The sequence below is a fragment of the Mirounga angustirostris genome, unplaced genomic scaffold (genome assembly GCF_029215605.1).
Source record: "Mirounga angustirostris isolate CCGP_5_RB_7025 unplaced genomic scaffold, mMirAng1.0.hap1 SCAF_1, whole genome shotgun sequence".
Classification (NCBI taxonomy): Eukaryota; Metazoa; Chordata; class Mammalia; order Carnivora; family Phocidae; genus Mirounga; species Mirounga angustirostris.
Genome location: NW_026991709.1, coordinates 31,777,132 through 31,793,858, shown reverse-complemented (window position 1 = coordinate 31,793,858; position 16,727 = coordinate 31,777,132). Strand labels below are relative to the sequence as shown.

The window sequence follows — 16,727 nt, the reverse complement described above, 5'->3', positions numbered from 1 at the left end:
ATTTAATATTTTTAAATAAGAAATCAATGTGTTGGTTGACAGCCTATAAATTATTTTGGGTTAAATGAAGAAGATTAATCTGAAAAACAAAATCTCGATAACAAAGGCTGCTTTACATTTTCAAAAGAGTTATCTCTGCTTTTTGTTGTTTTATTTTCAAATAATTCTATTAACTTACTTTTTGTATTTTCCATGTCTCATTGTTGAGGATCAGTCAACCATAGTTTATAATACTGATACACACTTTATAAAACTGATTTATATATTTTCAAGTGCTTTCAGGTACCCTTTCCAAATAAATTCTTATACTTTATCTGTGAGAATTATTAGCTATAATTTATAGAGAAACATATAGTAACAAAAACCCAACAATTATTGAGTGTTCTTTGTGCAGCAGGTATATAATATTTAATCTCCACAGCTGCCTTATAATGAGGAAAGTGAGACCTAGTGATGGTCCTGACTTATCCAAATGCCAAACATTCTTATTCTCTTAATTTTAGAACAGACAACAAATAGATTTTCTTGACAATACTCATAAGTAAGCTAACGGACATGTAGGGTTTTTTTAAAAAATTTATTTATTTATTTGAGAGAGTGAGAGAGCACGCAAGCGCATGAGCCGAGGGGAGGGGGTTGGGTGCAGAAGAAGAGGGAAAGAATCCTCAAACCGACTCCTTGCTGAGAGCAGCGCCCATGCTGGGCTCAATCCCAGGACTCTGAGATCATGACCTGAGCCAAAATCAAGAGTCAGATGCCTAACCAAATGTGCCACCCAGGTGCCCCATGGATGTGTATTTTTTAAACATGATGTTTAAAAAATTATTTAAAAGATGTATATGAAAGAGTAAAAGGTAATAAAGATTGTTATCCCTCAGTGAGGTGTTTCCCAGACCAGAAATGGACTTTCCAAAGACAGAATCATCCTATGTTTCTCTTCTAGAATCTTTTGTAATTGTATTATTTATCTAACCATCTATGGTAGACCAGCAAGCAGAACAATAAATAAAATACTGCACTGAGAAATTGAAGGCGTAGTTTGCTGCAACGATTGGGTGTCCCAGTTCACGCACCAGCACTTCTGCCTGAAGCATTTTGCTCTGCTGCATCATTGCTGGCCCTTGTCACCACCTGCACTGTTCTTGTTCTTGTAGCCCTTCTCCATATAGGACTTCCTGACAGACTTTTTTGTTCCCTAAAATTCGTGAAAGATTTTGTTTTATTCTGTATCATCACATATGTGCCTTAATATTCTACCTATGACTTACATAACAGAAGGGGATGAAAAAGGATGAGCTCCTATTTTATTATTTTCTTGCAGGTATGGCCTTGATGTGTGATTACTTTAATCCTTTCTCATTAAACGTGTTATTTGGTTTCAAATTTAATGTTAAAATGTACTAGTAATATTTATTTATTTATTTATTTATTTAATATAATGTATTATTTGTTTCAGAGGTACAGGTCTGTGATTCAACAGTCTTACACAATTCACAGAGCTCGCCATAGCACATTAATATTTAAAATGTAGAGTGATATAGGTACCTTTTTTGGCTACCTTTTTTCTATTCAAAAATGTTAGCATCATACTCTGAGATAAAGCTTATTAACCCATATTTGAAAACATAATTTTGCAGCCAAACTCAATGTCCAATGCCACTACAAAAAGGGAAATTAAAATGTGTATTTGTCTGTATGTGTATGTATATATGATATAGGAGAGAGAGGTTGATTGAAAACAACATGAAGGGCCTCTCCCAGCCTCATCTGTCTGAAAGACATGTGGAAACTAGGAATTAAACAGTAAAGAAGAGGTATTACTCATAGAAGGATGCTTTGAACCCTCCTTCCAATCCTTTTATATCTTCTGTACTTGCTCTTGGAAGGCTAGAAAAGGAATATGATATGAGAGATACAAATTATTTTAAAAATCAAACAAAAACAGGCCTCAGATATTTACTTTCAACTTTATTTATTGATATTCTCATAATAACCGAACCACTCAAAAGAGACTAAATTTCTCTTTGAGCATTTTCAAAAAGGAGACAAGTAAAATCACTTTCACTTACTCAAAGATTTGAACGTGGAGTCCTTTCCTTAAAGATCCTTCAAAAAACTGACCATTTTTTCACATTTAGTTATAACAAGATATATTGAAGTAAGAGATAAACTGGGATTCAGGAGACCCTGGTTCTTACCAAAGCTTCTAGTGAACGTGTGTTTCTGAGAACATTTCCTGCGCTTTTCTACAGAGTAAGTGAAAGTGGTTGGTTAGGATCCCTTAAACCTCTATAATTTTAAAGCATTACTCCACTAAACTCTACTGAACTGCCAACTCAACATCTCCACTAGAAGATCTAAAAGACGCCCCAACCTCACTGTATCCAAAACAAATATCTAAAGACTGATCTACTCCTAGCCTTCCCAGCTCAGCACAGAGAAATTCCATTTTCTGGCTGCTCAACTTAAAGGCCATAAAGTCGTGCTTGCCTCCTCCTCTTCCTTTCATACCTCTCATCCAGTCCATCAACAAGTCTTGTCATCTGCACCTTCAACATGTATCCAGGCTCTCTTCCTGTCCTTGTGTCACCACCACTGTGGCAGACTGAGCCACCATTGTCTTTACCTGGATTACTATAGTCACCACCTAAGTGGGCTCCTGCTTCCACCCTGCTCAATACCCTCATCTCTCTCTCTCTTCTCAAGGCAGCTAGAATGATCCTTTTAAAATGTAATTCATGGGACACCCAGGTAGCTCAGTCAGTTAAGCATCTGCCTTTGGCTCAGGTCATGATCTCAGGGTCCTGGGACCTGGGATTGAGCCCCATGTCCGGCCCCGCACTCAGTGGGGAGTCTACTTGTCCCTCTCCCTCTCTCTCTGCCCCTCCCCCCACTTGTGTGGGTGTTCTCTCTCTCTCTCTCAAATAAATAAATAAAATCTTAAAAAAAAAAACAAATAAAATGTAATTCACTTTGTGCTCTGCTCTCAACTCTTGGATGTTTTCGGTCTCACTTTTTTCAAAGCCAAGATCTCCACATGGACTATGAATCTGACATTATATTTATCATGCCCCCACCCATCCCAAATCTCTCTGACCTTGCATTCTTCACTGAGGCTCATTCCTCTCCAGGCTCGAAGATACCTTCAGCTGAGATAGTTCTATCTACTACATGCCCACTTGGTTTGCTTCTGCATTTCCTTTAAATCTATGCTACATAGTGGTCAAGAAAAACAGACTGCTCTGATTTTGTATGTGATAAGGCAACCTACACCCCTCTCCATACTCTCATCCCCTTTACCCTGCTTTAGTTTTTCTACTTAGCTCTTATCACTGAGGGCAAAGACTCCATCTTCTTTGTTCACTACTTCATCCTCAGGACTCAGAACAAATTCAGTTGAATGAATGAGTGTTTGAATGGAAATATTTCCTACTGAAGTTGTTATATAACTCTTAAAAAATTATGCTTTTAGTGGTGGGATAAAGAAGTAGTATCTACAGATCTGTCCTTTTTCTTTAGAACAGCTAATAGGCCAATTTGAACTAACACATTTCTTTGGTTGTAGAGAAAACATAAAATCATGGAATGTTTCTTGCATGAAGAAAAATAATAAGGTTCTGTATATTTAGAATATACAGGTTGGGGCACCAGGCTGGCTCTGTTGGTATCGCATGTGATTCTTGATTTCTGGGTCATGAGTTCAAGCCCCACATTGGGTGTAGAGATTACTTAAAAAAAAAAAAAAGTCTCTAAACAGAACGCACAGGTTAGTTTTATGTTGCCTTTTGACAAGAATAAGTCGGTGGGGGAAGATATCAGAAGGCTGCTTAGGTGTCTGATAATTTTTATAATCATTTGTCAGGTTAACCTTTTTCCAAATGCACTGTTGTTATACAAACAAAACAATTATATATATAAAATATAATGCATTAATTATCTTAACTTTTCTTTTTACCTGAAAGCAGAATTTACCGTAAATGAACAGCGAAGAATTTCTAGACCAAGATGAGCTGGCCTAGTTTTATTTCCTCTTTAACTTAGTGTGTGGCCTTGGAGACGTTACATGCCCTTACCAAGCCAGGGCCCTTATCTTTAAAATAGGTGTAGTAATAGATATAATAATGCTACTCTCTTACCTGCCTGACTGGTAGTTAAAGTTAATAAGATAATGGAACTTTAATAAGATAATAGAACTTTGAAGCCCTTGCAAGGAAATGTGTTATTAATATGAGCAGAGGAGTCTTACATTTTTCTGATATTTATAATTATTTTGAAAAAAAAACACCATATCCAGATATTTTGCTGTAGCTTCCCTGACAGATTCATGGAAGCGTGTTTTCCCTCCGTAGACAACTGTTTCGAGGTACAGCTTCGGGTACTTCACATGTTGGCACAGTTAATCTCTAAGATCTACCAGCTTTACACATGTGTTCTGCTGTGTAACTATTAAAAGGAAACAAACTGTGGCCCAAGACATTTCTAGCACCTAATGTGGAAGATACACATTTGTCAAACTCCCATTTTCTATTAAATTAATTTGAAACTCTTTAGAAGTATCTGTCCCAGGTAAACTTGGCTTCCTTTTTTTAAAAAAAAAAAAAAAGATTTATTTTTAAGTAATCTCTACACCCAGTATGGGGGCCGAATTTACAGCCCTGAGATCAAGAGTCTACTGACTGAGCCCGCCAGGCACCCCTAAACTTGGTTTCTTAAGAAGTTATATTCCATTCTCTATATGATGTCTTTGAGCCAAGATGATGTCTCAAAAGCAGTTATCTCTAAAAATCTAAAAGGATTTCCCCTTCACTTGCCTTTTTTTTTTTTTAATCATTTTGTTTTTCAGCCTGGAGGCTAGATTTGATTAATCGATTTCCCTGTTTTGTTTAAGGATTGTTTTTATTAATGCACTTTTCAAGCCGAGACACGGCATTATCGCCTTCTCGATCATTGTACTAAGTGTTGAGATCTTAGCAGACCAGCTGCAGCAGCTGTGTTTCCCCTTGGATCTCAGAGCTCAAAACTTTCATCTCCTTTGCTGTCTCAGCTGCTGGTCGAAGGCTACGGCCTTCCCATAACTCAAACCACTTTCAAAGCAACGTAAGTAACCTCTTTGGAATGCTTTTGGAAAAACCACAGAAAGGTTCTTTAAAAGTACACCACTTATATACTTTAAATGAATGTTTCCATTTTAAGGTAATAACAGCATAATGTCAGGAGTCAACACTTGGTATTTAACTACACTGTGAACATAGTGTGGGCTTGTCTAGATAGACCAATTAAAAACAAGAGAAGAAACACCAAAGTCAATTGGAATCCTTAAATTGATCTCACAGTTGTGGAATCTCTGAATCCAAGATTATGTTTTCTGAAATTCTGTTTATAAAGTAACATTTTCTGTAGTCTTAAAGACTCTTTTTCCTATCTAAAATACCATGTGAAAAGATACAGTCAACATAAATGAAAATGGTATCGATTACTTTAATAAGGAGAGATGTTTGATATTCACAGGAAAACATTTCGGATTGGACTTTGGTTTACTTGGGAGTGAGGAGGATCAGATTTGCATACATTTTAATAGCAGTTTGTTATATCAAAACATCAATGCAATAAAATGTGATTGATGAGTTATAAGAGTAAAGGTCATTTTAGTGAAATTTGACATTTACCTCCACGTCTAAAGAAGAAGAAAAGCTTGTGGCTTTTATATTTGTCTTGCCTTCACAGAGGAAATTTTCACTCCAACCTCACTTATTCTGACTTTGTGGTGACTTAAGTAAAGAAGGACTCCTTGGTGCAGTTTGTTTGTAATTACAAAAGAGATTACAAATTAGATTTTACATTTATATCTTTCTTACCATCTCCCTAGTGTTTAGCGGCAGGAAGAACCCTCATTCTAGGACATTGGCAGAGGAAAAAAAAAAAGTCTTTGGGGCTTATTTAAGCATCTAGTTGATGTTCTATAAAAATAAGCTACATTCCAAGATTTCAGAGTCTCCAAGGGCCACCTTTACAAACCAGCAAAGAAGAGCTCGCTACCACAATCCAGGAAAAATAATTCACTTGCCTCAAGAATTCTGAACACATTGGTTTTTTTTTTTTTTAGTGATTTACTGCACGGATTTTAAAGCTTTTCTTCATAATCACTTGTATTACCTTATCTGGAAAGGCAGCTTATTGCTTCCCTCCAGAGCCGACTGCCTGTGCTACTGGGGGATTAAAACATGTAGACATGCTATCACTTTCCCCTCTGGAGGCTCCCCAGACATTATGGGCATTATGCTTCGCTTCTGCTGACCTATTCTTGAACTTGTGCCATTCAAAGCCAGCAGTTCTTTGTGTAGTATTTGAGTGGCCTTTACAAAAAATCTACATGTTTCACAAAAGTTATTTTCTATCATTTTAGTCAATACTTTCCCAATAAGTTTTTCTTTTTAGGAAATATATATGTATCTCTCTCTATATATAAACCTATAAGATTGATATCTAATTTATCTATAATTCTTTTCTTTAGGAAATATATTTATCTGTATAAATATATATAAAATATAAAAATGTATCTATATGTATGGGCACATGCATACAGATGCTCATACACATCACACATGCTAAAGCATGTGCACATCAAGGACAATGGAAATATAATGTTAAGGTATGAATGTGAACTGCATATATAATTTTTTTTATTTTATAGAACCCATGTTAAAAGGAAAAAAGAAAAAAGTAAAACAAATTTTTTTTTAAAGATTTTATTTATTTGAGAGAGAGAGAGAGATGGAACGTAAGCAGGGGAAGGGGCGGAGGCAGAGGGAGAAGCAGACCCCCCACTGAGCAGGGAGCCCGATGCGGGGCTCGATTCCCAGACTCTGGGATCATGATCTGAGCCGAAGGCAGACGCTTAGCTGACTGAGCCACCCAGGAGCCCCAAACTAATCTTAATAATATATTTGACTTACAGTATCCAAAGTCATAGCATTTTAAGGTGTAATCAATATAAAAATTATTGAGATCTACATCATTTTTTCATACTAAGTGTTCAAAATCCGTGAATTTTACACTTCTGGAACATCTTAATTCTTAATAGTCCCAAATTTAGTGGGTGCCTTATTGGACAGTGCAAGTACACATCACATATATACTAAAATACTATTTTGAAATAAATCCTTAGGTAGACTCTTAGATTTTAACAGCGTCAAATTTTGACCATTTTTGTCCTTCGACCTCTTCAAGTATAATTAAGAAAGTGGTATTTTTTTTTAAACAAAATTGCTTTAGCTGTAGACATATCATTTAAAATAGCTTTGACACATTAAGACACTACACATGCTTATTTGGTGATGCACTTAACTCTATACCCTCCATTTTCCAGAGACTGGTTTGGAGGAATTTCATGGCATTACCTGTACCCAAGTGGAAGTTGCAATTCATTAATTATTAAACCATGAGGCCATCCTAACTTCCATATTACTTACTGAATTTATGCTCTCTCGATTTAATTGAAAATAGATGGAAAAACTTGCATTTAAAATATTTTAGATGTTAGAACCTGACTTTAAACTTGTATTTTATTATATTTATACTGAGAACTCTGGTGCAAGAAGGGAGGATTTTCAGGGGAGACAGAAGTGCAGAGGGAGAAATCCTGCCCGAGCACAAGGTTTCCCTGAACCCTCTAAATGATTTGCCCTTTGCTCATAAACCTTCTGTCACGGTCAACATAGAGCCTAATATTGATTTATCAGTGAACTATCTTGTCATCTCTGGGCTTGGATCCTTTGACCTTTTATTTGTTCCTGTAAAATTATGGTGTATCACAAACTTCTTTTCTAATAGATCCTTTTAACTTTGAAAGGCCAAGAGACTCAGTGTGAATATATTAAACAGTTGGATAATCCGGAAAAGGAGGTGGAAAAAAAAATAATTGCAGACAGCTAAAGGTCAGAAAAATCCTTACTGAATCCAAAAACACAAACAAGTTCTTTTTGAAAGAAAGGGCTGAGAAAGAGAAAGCTTGAGTTTAGTTTGATCCTTGCTAAATTCACTTTGACTTTCTTTGTAAAACATGTCAAATACGCATTTCCTTCAGCAGAGCTGCCTGGGGGACAAAGTGGATTTTAAAATGTGAGTCCTTCTAAGCAATGTAAAGGGAACACGAATAGCAATTTAAACAGTATAACACACTAAATGGTATAATTACAAATTACTTTTTCTCTAAAACACTGGTATTTACATAAAGTGATGTCATTGGAACTCATACAGTCCTCTCAATGCTATTTGTCATAGGCACATGTAGGTAAACTGTGTATACTCTGATTTACAGATGAGCTAAAGATAGGTTCAGTAGATGGAATCTTAATGAAATAAATGTGGACTCAGGATTTAAACTTTCATTCAATTCATTTTGTATCCTTTCATTCAATTTATTGAGAGTGTGATTTATTATACTGGCTTCCCACCTGATATTTCCTCTGCTACATATGTATTTTATTCCTTGCAAAAAGATTCTTTCTAAACTGTAGTTTCTGGAATTACTTTTTGTTAGAAATCTATCTATAAAAAAGAATGAAAGTTAGCTTTTCATTTCATATCATATAATTTATTTCCAGCTCATGACATAGCTTTTATTAAAACTTCTCAAGAAGCGTATTATTATTGGAAGATTCTTTCTCTGAGACATGTTTACCTAGTACTTGTTTGTCCCTGGTGTTTTCTGTGCAAGTATAACTGATTAAGGGAACATCAGAGAGCTCCTGGAGAGTTCAATTATATAAAACAAGAATGTTGTGTAAAGTATATTGAAAAAAAAAAAAGTTGCACTCCTCCTTAACAACCTTTTGCTAAGATATAAAGCACTGCTGGAAATGGAACTATGAACTGAAATTTGGCTTCATGGAAGGTGAATCTCTCTCTCCTACTCAGTGAATGAATGAAGCACTGATGTTTGGTTCTGAAAATCAGATTATTATTTTTCTATTTAAGTTATTAAATAGTTAAGATTTCACGTAGTTCAAAAAAAAAGAGAGATTCAAATAGTTCAACATACAAAAACTTTACAAATGATCTATAGTAAAAGTCTCCCTGCTTCCAAGTTCTTCTCCACAGGAAACCTCCAAATTATTAGGTTTTAGGGGATCCTTCCAGAGATAATTTTAAAAATATGAAAGTAAAAACATGCTTATCACACAAATAGTAACATGTTGATTGATATCAGTACATAAGGAAATTGCTAATTTTTTTCTTATAGATGTCCTGTAGGTGTCTGAATAGGGTCTACTTTATCCAGTTCCATCTTAATATATATTTGTATGGTTTCCAATCTCCTTAGTGTGGCAAACAGTGCTACAGTGCATAATCCTGTAGAAATGTCATTTTGCGAGTGTGAAAAATTATCAGTAGGATCAATTCCTAGAGTTAAATCACTATGTCAAAAAGTATATGCATCTATAATCTTGTTAGATATTGCCAAGTATTTTTTTTTACCACAAGTTATAGAAATTATTGTCACACACTAAGCCAAGATAGTTTCTTTCTCCAAAACCTTCACTAATAACATAAAATCATTTTTTGTTTTGTTGAATTTTTGTCTATCTGATATATCAGTATTTGCAATCCCCTTGTTATGGGTGATGTGGAGTATTACTTCATGTGTTTAAAAGCCATTTATGTGTGTATGTGAGAGAGCAATTTGGTCATATACTTTTCATGTTTCTCTTGTTAGTCTTTTTCTTATTGATTTGTCTAGGTTCTTTATATATTAGGGAAATAGGCTATTGTTTGTAGTGTGTCATAGGAATTGTAAGTACCTTCACAGTTTACCATTTGTCTTTTCATTTTGTTTATGGTGGTTTTGCAGGACAGTAAATTGGGGTTTAAGTAATTGACTTTATTGATTTTTTTCTTCTTTTATGACTCGGGCTTTTGTGACACTGTTAGAAAGGCTTTCCCTACTCCTAGGGTATAAATTAGTTCTCCCATCATTACTTTCACTCCATTTATGGTCAAAATTAGGTAATTGGGCTGAGGCAATTGTCAGCAGTGCTGAGTGTCGAACTGCTTTGCACTGGGTTAATTATGGCCAGCACACTGCAGAGACCGTCTTTAACTTGTTCTGGTTGAGGAAAGGAGGGGTTCCTTTATGTTTCCCATGGGACCCAGCCCCAACACTTGACTGAACCTCCTTTAAGCTCCAAGAGTACAGCAATAAGAAGCTGTCTAATTTCAAGTCCTCCTGGGAGTTAAGGGAATGCCCAGTTTCTCTTATGCTTTATCTATGGTTTGTGTATTATGCTCTGATGGTTGAGAGTTATAGTTCTGTTTTTCCTGTGATTTAAGCTTATCCAGGACCCTTACTCCTCATTATTTTACATAATCTGAGTTGACTGTGTGTTATTAGTCTCTATTATTGTATTAGTACATAACATTGCCTTCTTTGCATTATAATGAACTGCAGTATATATTTTATTCACTTTTCATAATTACTAGAATTAAAAGTCTTATGGGTTTTTTAAACTTTTTTTTTATTTCTCATTCTTCTATTTACATCAATATAGATATAAATTGGCTTTCTACATTAACTTGTCATTTAATATTCATTTCAACTGAGTGTTTTAATCATATTAATATGGAGGGATTAAGGTTTGACAGTAGAGTGACTCAATTAACAGATATGCAATTTTGTGCAATTATTACCTAAATGACCTCGTGCAAATATGGCCTCATGTGTTGGTTTCCTCATCTTTAAAATGTGGATAACAACAGTACTCATCTCAGAGGATTTTTGTGAGGATGAATGAATTAAGACTTATGAAGCACTTAAACTAGTTTATGGCATACATTAAGGCTTCAGTAAACGTTAGTGATCATTTTTTTAATATCATTATGTTCCAATTATGAAATCCAGATTCAGATCATTTGATAGAGGGTGAATATGACTGGTAGACTGGTTATAATCTATACACTCTCTGTTCCATATGAAAGTACAATTTTAGTCATTTTCAGATATCACCAGATCACAGTAACTTTTTTTTTTTTTTTAACTCTGAGACTGTATCTATTTCCTTTGGATGATCAAGACAGCTGAACATCTAATCCATTCATTTTGGCCCTCATTGTGATTGAAACAGCTGAATCAATCATGCAATGATTTGCTTTGATCATTAAGACAGCCAAAATGAAAGCATCGGCCATGCTGCCTAAGGTCCATTTATTTTGGAAATTACTTTTGACAGGTAAGACATAGTCCCATATTGCCTTCTTGACATTTCATTGATATCTTGTGTGGCTTCTGGTAGCATATTCATCATTTAGCTAATACACTTTTTGTTATCATTTGTTCTCTGTTATCTTAATAAATGTAAACAGATGATTCATGGGGGTGACTCACTCAGAGCCATTCTGCTCCAGATGGCCTGAAAGGCAGCGCAGGTGGCATTTTGTCCTTTTGTCGCTGATGGGTGTGATCTAAGGGATGGGCACAGTTCAAAGGAGAGCAAACTGAAGTGGTTCAAGAGAAGAGACAGTTTTCATACGCTTACATCGTGACAAGTCCAAGATTTTCAGTCTAGAAAGATTTGTTTGAAGTGGGTATGATTAAAGGTGATAAAACCATGCTGTTGCTAGGATGTACATGAGCTTGAGCCTAATGAAGGGACATTCATAAATGTTTTAAAGAATTAGTTTCAGAAAGTAATTGTTTATCTAATAAATATTGTTTATCTTTTTCTACCCTGATAAATGTTTACTGCGATAGTCCATTAACGTTACTGACAAGTGTTACTGGAAAAAAAAAAAATCCAGTGCAAACTTACACGAATTCCTGGACTAGAAGGCCACTGATTTTATACACGTACACACAGAAAAGATCAAGAGCTCAAAAATGCTAGCAATCAGATTTTTGTTTTGAATGTTGGACAACTGTAAGAACGAAATGCAATGAATCTTAGCTTTTAACTCTTTAATATCTTTTTAAGAATTCCACATCTGAGATAGATCAATAGGCCTGGGGTGTGATTCTTAGCTAAGAACAGATTTTAGAAAAAAGGTAAGCCCACAAAGAAAATGTCTCAGTATCTCTGGAGAAATGTTTTTTGTTTGTTTGTCATGCAAGGTCATGGTTTGAAACAGTTGAAGAGCATGGCACTAGCCCATAGTAAGCCACCTTTAGAATTTAGATTTGGCTAAGGGAGTACTAGAAATGTCAATGTTGGGGAATGTGGGATAAGAAATCAGGTTGAGAATCCTTTGGCTATTTCTCTTTGAGCAATGACTGATGTCTCAGTGGGAGAATTAAAAACAGTGATCAGCTTTGCAAGTAGTCAAATCACATAACAACCCAGAGAGAGAGCTAGACAAGACTGTTGGTCGTGTATTGATCCTTAAGTACACATAGCTTGTGATCACTGTCAACATGACCTTTAATTATGATGAACCCTTTGTTTTTGTAGTTTCTTTCATAATGGCCATTTATGGAATCAATGAAAAGGGGGCATAAAAAGCTTAACTTGTACTTTCTTATCAATCTGAATTAAACTTTTAAAAATTGGAACTAAAGATGTTAGCATATTAGCTGAATTTATGATCACAGTAGATGTCCTTATATATAAAAATGTGTTTGGCACTATTAAGAATCTTGAAGTCACTTAGAATTTTAATATAGTTTTTATTTATTTTTTTTAGGATTTATTCATTCATTTGAGAGAGAGAGAGAAAGAGCACTCGAGATTGCACGTGTGGGGGCGGAGGAGGGGCAGGGGAGAGCAAGAGAGAGTCCCAAGCAGACTAGTGCTGAGAGCATGGCTCCTGCCATGGGGCTTGATCCCACAATCCTGAGAGCACAACCTGAGCCAAAACCAAGAGTCAGACGCCCAACAGACTGCGCCACCCACGTGTCCCAGAATTTTAGTATAGTTTTTAAAGATAAAAATCAAATGCTGAAAATGTTAAGATATATTTGCAAAATTGGGAATTTAATTAGGTAACATGTGGTTAATAGGTTAAAAAGATTTACCTTATTCATAATCAGGAGTTATCTCATTATGCATAGCATGGTACTTATTTTTTCATTTATCTCCCTGGTATTTGATGTTGCTCTTTATTGACATGCATGAGTGTGTGTGTGTGTGTGCGTGCGTGTGCATGTGTTGCTTCGTAGTGGTCTTGCACATTTTTTGTTCATTTTATTTTTGTATATTTTATATTTTTGTGGGTATATTGAATTATTGTCTTCGTATTCTTGCTGGTGATGTATAGGAAAGAAGACATTTTCATTATCTAGTTTGAACATTTTCTTATATATTTTTATAGATTGTCAGCTGATTCTTTTAGGTTGCCACTTAAGTGCTCATATCATCAAAAACTAGTAGTTTTGCCATTCTTTCCCCAATATCTATACTTGCTATATTCTTTCCTATCAAATTGCATTGGAAAGCACATTCAGAAGAACATAAAATAATTGTGATAACATTTTTTTCTTTCTGAATTTAATACTTCCTCACTGTTAAGGGTGATGTTTCTTATTGCTGTAATAGGAAATAGCCATTTTAAATCATTTTTGGGTTTTTTTTTTCTTTCATTTTAAATCATATTAAGTGATTTTGTTTTAACTTCTTTCAGCAATGTTATATTAACCAGAATACATATTCAACAAAAATCCCTTTTGTTTGGCAGTGTCATAGAAGGGACTTTTTAGGCAGATTCCCCATTATTTTGGGGAAATTTTTACTCATATTTTTCCGTTAATTCAATAAAACTACCAATAATTTTTCCTTACTGAACTTCAGGGGTTGGCATTGGATATAGCGAATATTATAAGCAATATATAGTACATCATTATGACTTAATGTTTTTTAATTGTGAAGAACTTAGATAAGCCCACATTTGTTTTAAGTAATTGTTCTATGTCACTTAACATCTGTATCAATTCATTTGTGAATTATAATTCCTTTACAATATTTACTATATATTGTTTTTATTTTTCATCTTTTCCCATTATAACAATAATATGTTTAAGTTGTATTCTTTAATAAATTAACAGAAAGTTGTAGAGATGCCATAGTGACTTCTCTTGGTGTTGTTGCTCTGTGGATTACACCAGATGCTTATGCTCTTCCCTTTTCTTTTGGTATAAAAAACAATATTACAAATTAGTAGATTTGAGTACTGTAATTTAAAATTGTTACTTTAAAATGCTCTGTCTTGGGCGCCTGGGTGGCTCAGTCGGTTAAGTGTCTGCCTTCAGCTCAGGTCATGATCTCAGGGTCCTGGGATCGAGCCCCGCATCAGGCTCCCTGCTCAGTGGGGAGCCTGCTTCTCCCTCTCCCTCTGCTGCTCTCCCCTGCTCATGCTCTCTCTCTCGCGCGCGCGCACAAAAAAAAAAAAAAAAAATGCTCTGTCTCAGGGTGCCTGGGTGGCTCAGTCAGTTAAGCAAGCGTCTGTCTTTGACTCGGGTCATGATCCCTGGGATTCCTGGGATTGAGCCCCGAGTAGGGCTCTCTGCTCAGCGGGGAGTCCGCTTTTCCCTCTTCCTCTGTTCCTCCCTCTGCTTGTGCTCTCTCTCACTCACTCACTCTCTCAAATAAATAAATAAAACTTAAAAAAAAAATAATTCTTACATCAAAAAGAGCCTTTGTTTACAACTCAAATTTATGGTAGAAAGGAAAAAAATTTTGGACAAGTATGATGCTTCCCTTTATCATGCAGGCCAGTTCTCCCTCCAGTACCATTTAATTTACAATTTCAATCAGTAAACAGTTATTTTACTGTGTTTTCTTGGCTTAGCCTTAGCAGTAAGTTGTTAGGATTATTTATCATAGTCAGTCATAGTCTGTGTTAGAATTTTCAGTTGACACTATTAAATATGAGTGTTTTCCATACTTTTTAAAGGAATTCTTAAACGGTAAATTTTATAGTAAAATTTGGAGAAAGCCCTGAAAGAGCACCAAACTCTTTTTACAAGTGAAACAGGGAAATAGAAAGGTGATGGTTTACACAAATCAGTCATAAAATATATCTCACTGATATTTAACAGAGTAAATGGGATCATTTTGTTTAGGCATCACTGTTCATTCAATATGCATTTTATCGTTTGATCCTACCAGATTTTCACGACCCTAATTTCTCTCCAATAACTTTGGCCTAACCCAATTGGAATGATTTAGTTCCACTACAAAAACAGGTGAAGTAATTTAAAAATTTCAAGTGCTTAAAAAAGGTATTAAGACACAGTATGGAAAAATGTCATCCCTAAGATTGTAATTAATTAGACTCTTGCTTTTCTAAGACAGGAATAATTTTAGTTTAAAACCTGAATATATGACTATGGCTTTAAAAATGTTTAATTTGGCTGTCCTACTACATTGAGATGTAGATTAATATAGCAGTGAGAAATACAATGAAATGTGCATTTCCCAGTTGATTAAATGCGGGAATTTATAATTTGTTAAGTTGATACAATTTCTTAGACATATTGTCTGCATAAAACGAGGAGTGTATCATTTCCCGGGAGGATTTTTACCTAGAAATTACTGTTTTATAATGCAGTCTCAAGCGCTCGTTGTAGGAAATTTAGCAGACAGTATTGTAATGTGAAGAACATAGGCTACTATGTCATAGCATTTTCTTAGTTTTTTTGTGTTTTTTTTTTTTTCCATTTGGAAGCATTCATAATGGTGCTTATAAACCCACGGTACTGAATCACTGCCTCTTAAAAATGTCATGTTCAGGTGTTTTGTCTGCCAAGTTATAAATCTCATCTCTGAGTGCTTTTCTGTGTCTTTACTACCAAGTGCTCATCTTAGTGTTTTCTTGGGGTAATTTATTGATTGCCCTTTATTTCATCTAGAAAAGCAAAATAAGACAACATTGGAGAATATTATTAAATACATAATTTTTGATGACGTTACTCACGGAGAAAACACTATTTCAGTCCCTTGAAATGTGGGACTTGGGATGATTGTAGTGGAGGCTTCTGTTCTGTAAGTAATGAAAAAGGTGGATGACAAAAACATCTATTTAATATAGAATAGGCTTTGATTCATCTTTTGGCTTCACTCTGCTACAATAGTTTCACAACCGATGAATCCTGCTAGTAAAACAAGTTGAATGTATTGTTTTTAAAGCATTAGTTGGGGGGGCGGGGGCTGGCTGGTTCAGTCGGTAGAGCATGTGACTCTTGATCTCAGGGTTGTGAGTTTGAGCCCCACATCGGGTGTAGAGATTACTTAAAAAAATAAAATCTAAAGCTTTAGTTGGGGACAAAAGCTTTACTCTAACCTTTTTAATGCTGTGTTATTGTATACAAAAACACAGTTTGAGGAAAATACTTATTTCCATAATTAATATAGGAGAAGAAAATGTATTCTGTACTAACAATTCATTATCAAGCGATTATAATATTCTTATACAGCTCTTTAAAATATTTTCAGGGCATGTTTTTAAAAATCAAGTCCAACAGTGACTTCAGTGAATTTAGCTACCTCAGTGGAAAACCAGGCCAATCCCTTAGATCAGCTCAGTTTGACAGTTCATGGATAGTCATTCAAGGCCAGATAAAGAAGAACGTGAATACATTTAATAATTTCTGCCTTTTAATAGTTGGGTTGTATTTTTCAAGGAAATTATCTTCTCTCCATGTTAATAATAATTTTGATCTTTAAATAGCTTAAGCTCCTTGATGATGAAATTAATACAAATTGGAGGTTATGATATGATTGTGGAGGTACTGGAGATAAATT

The 16,727-nt window shown here is 35.1% G+C and overlaps 1 protein-coding gene across 1 annotated transcript in view; it reads left to right on the top strand.

Annotated features, from left to right (window-relative positions):
* The window catches only part of ROBO1 (roundabout guidance receptor 1), a 1,126,461-nt gene that overhangs the window by 889,677 nt on the left and 220,057 nt on the right, over positions 1 to 16,727 (top strand). The gene's annotated exons all lie outside the window — the stretch shown is intronic.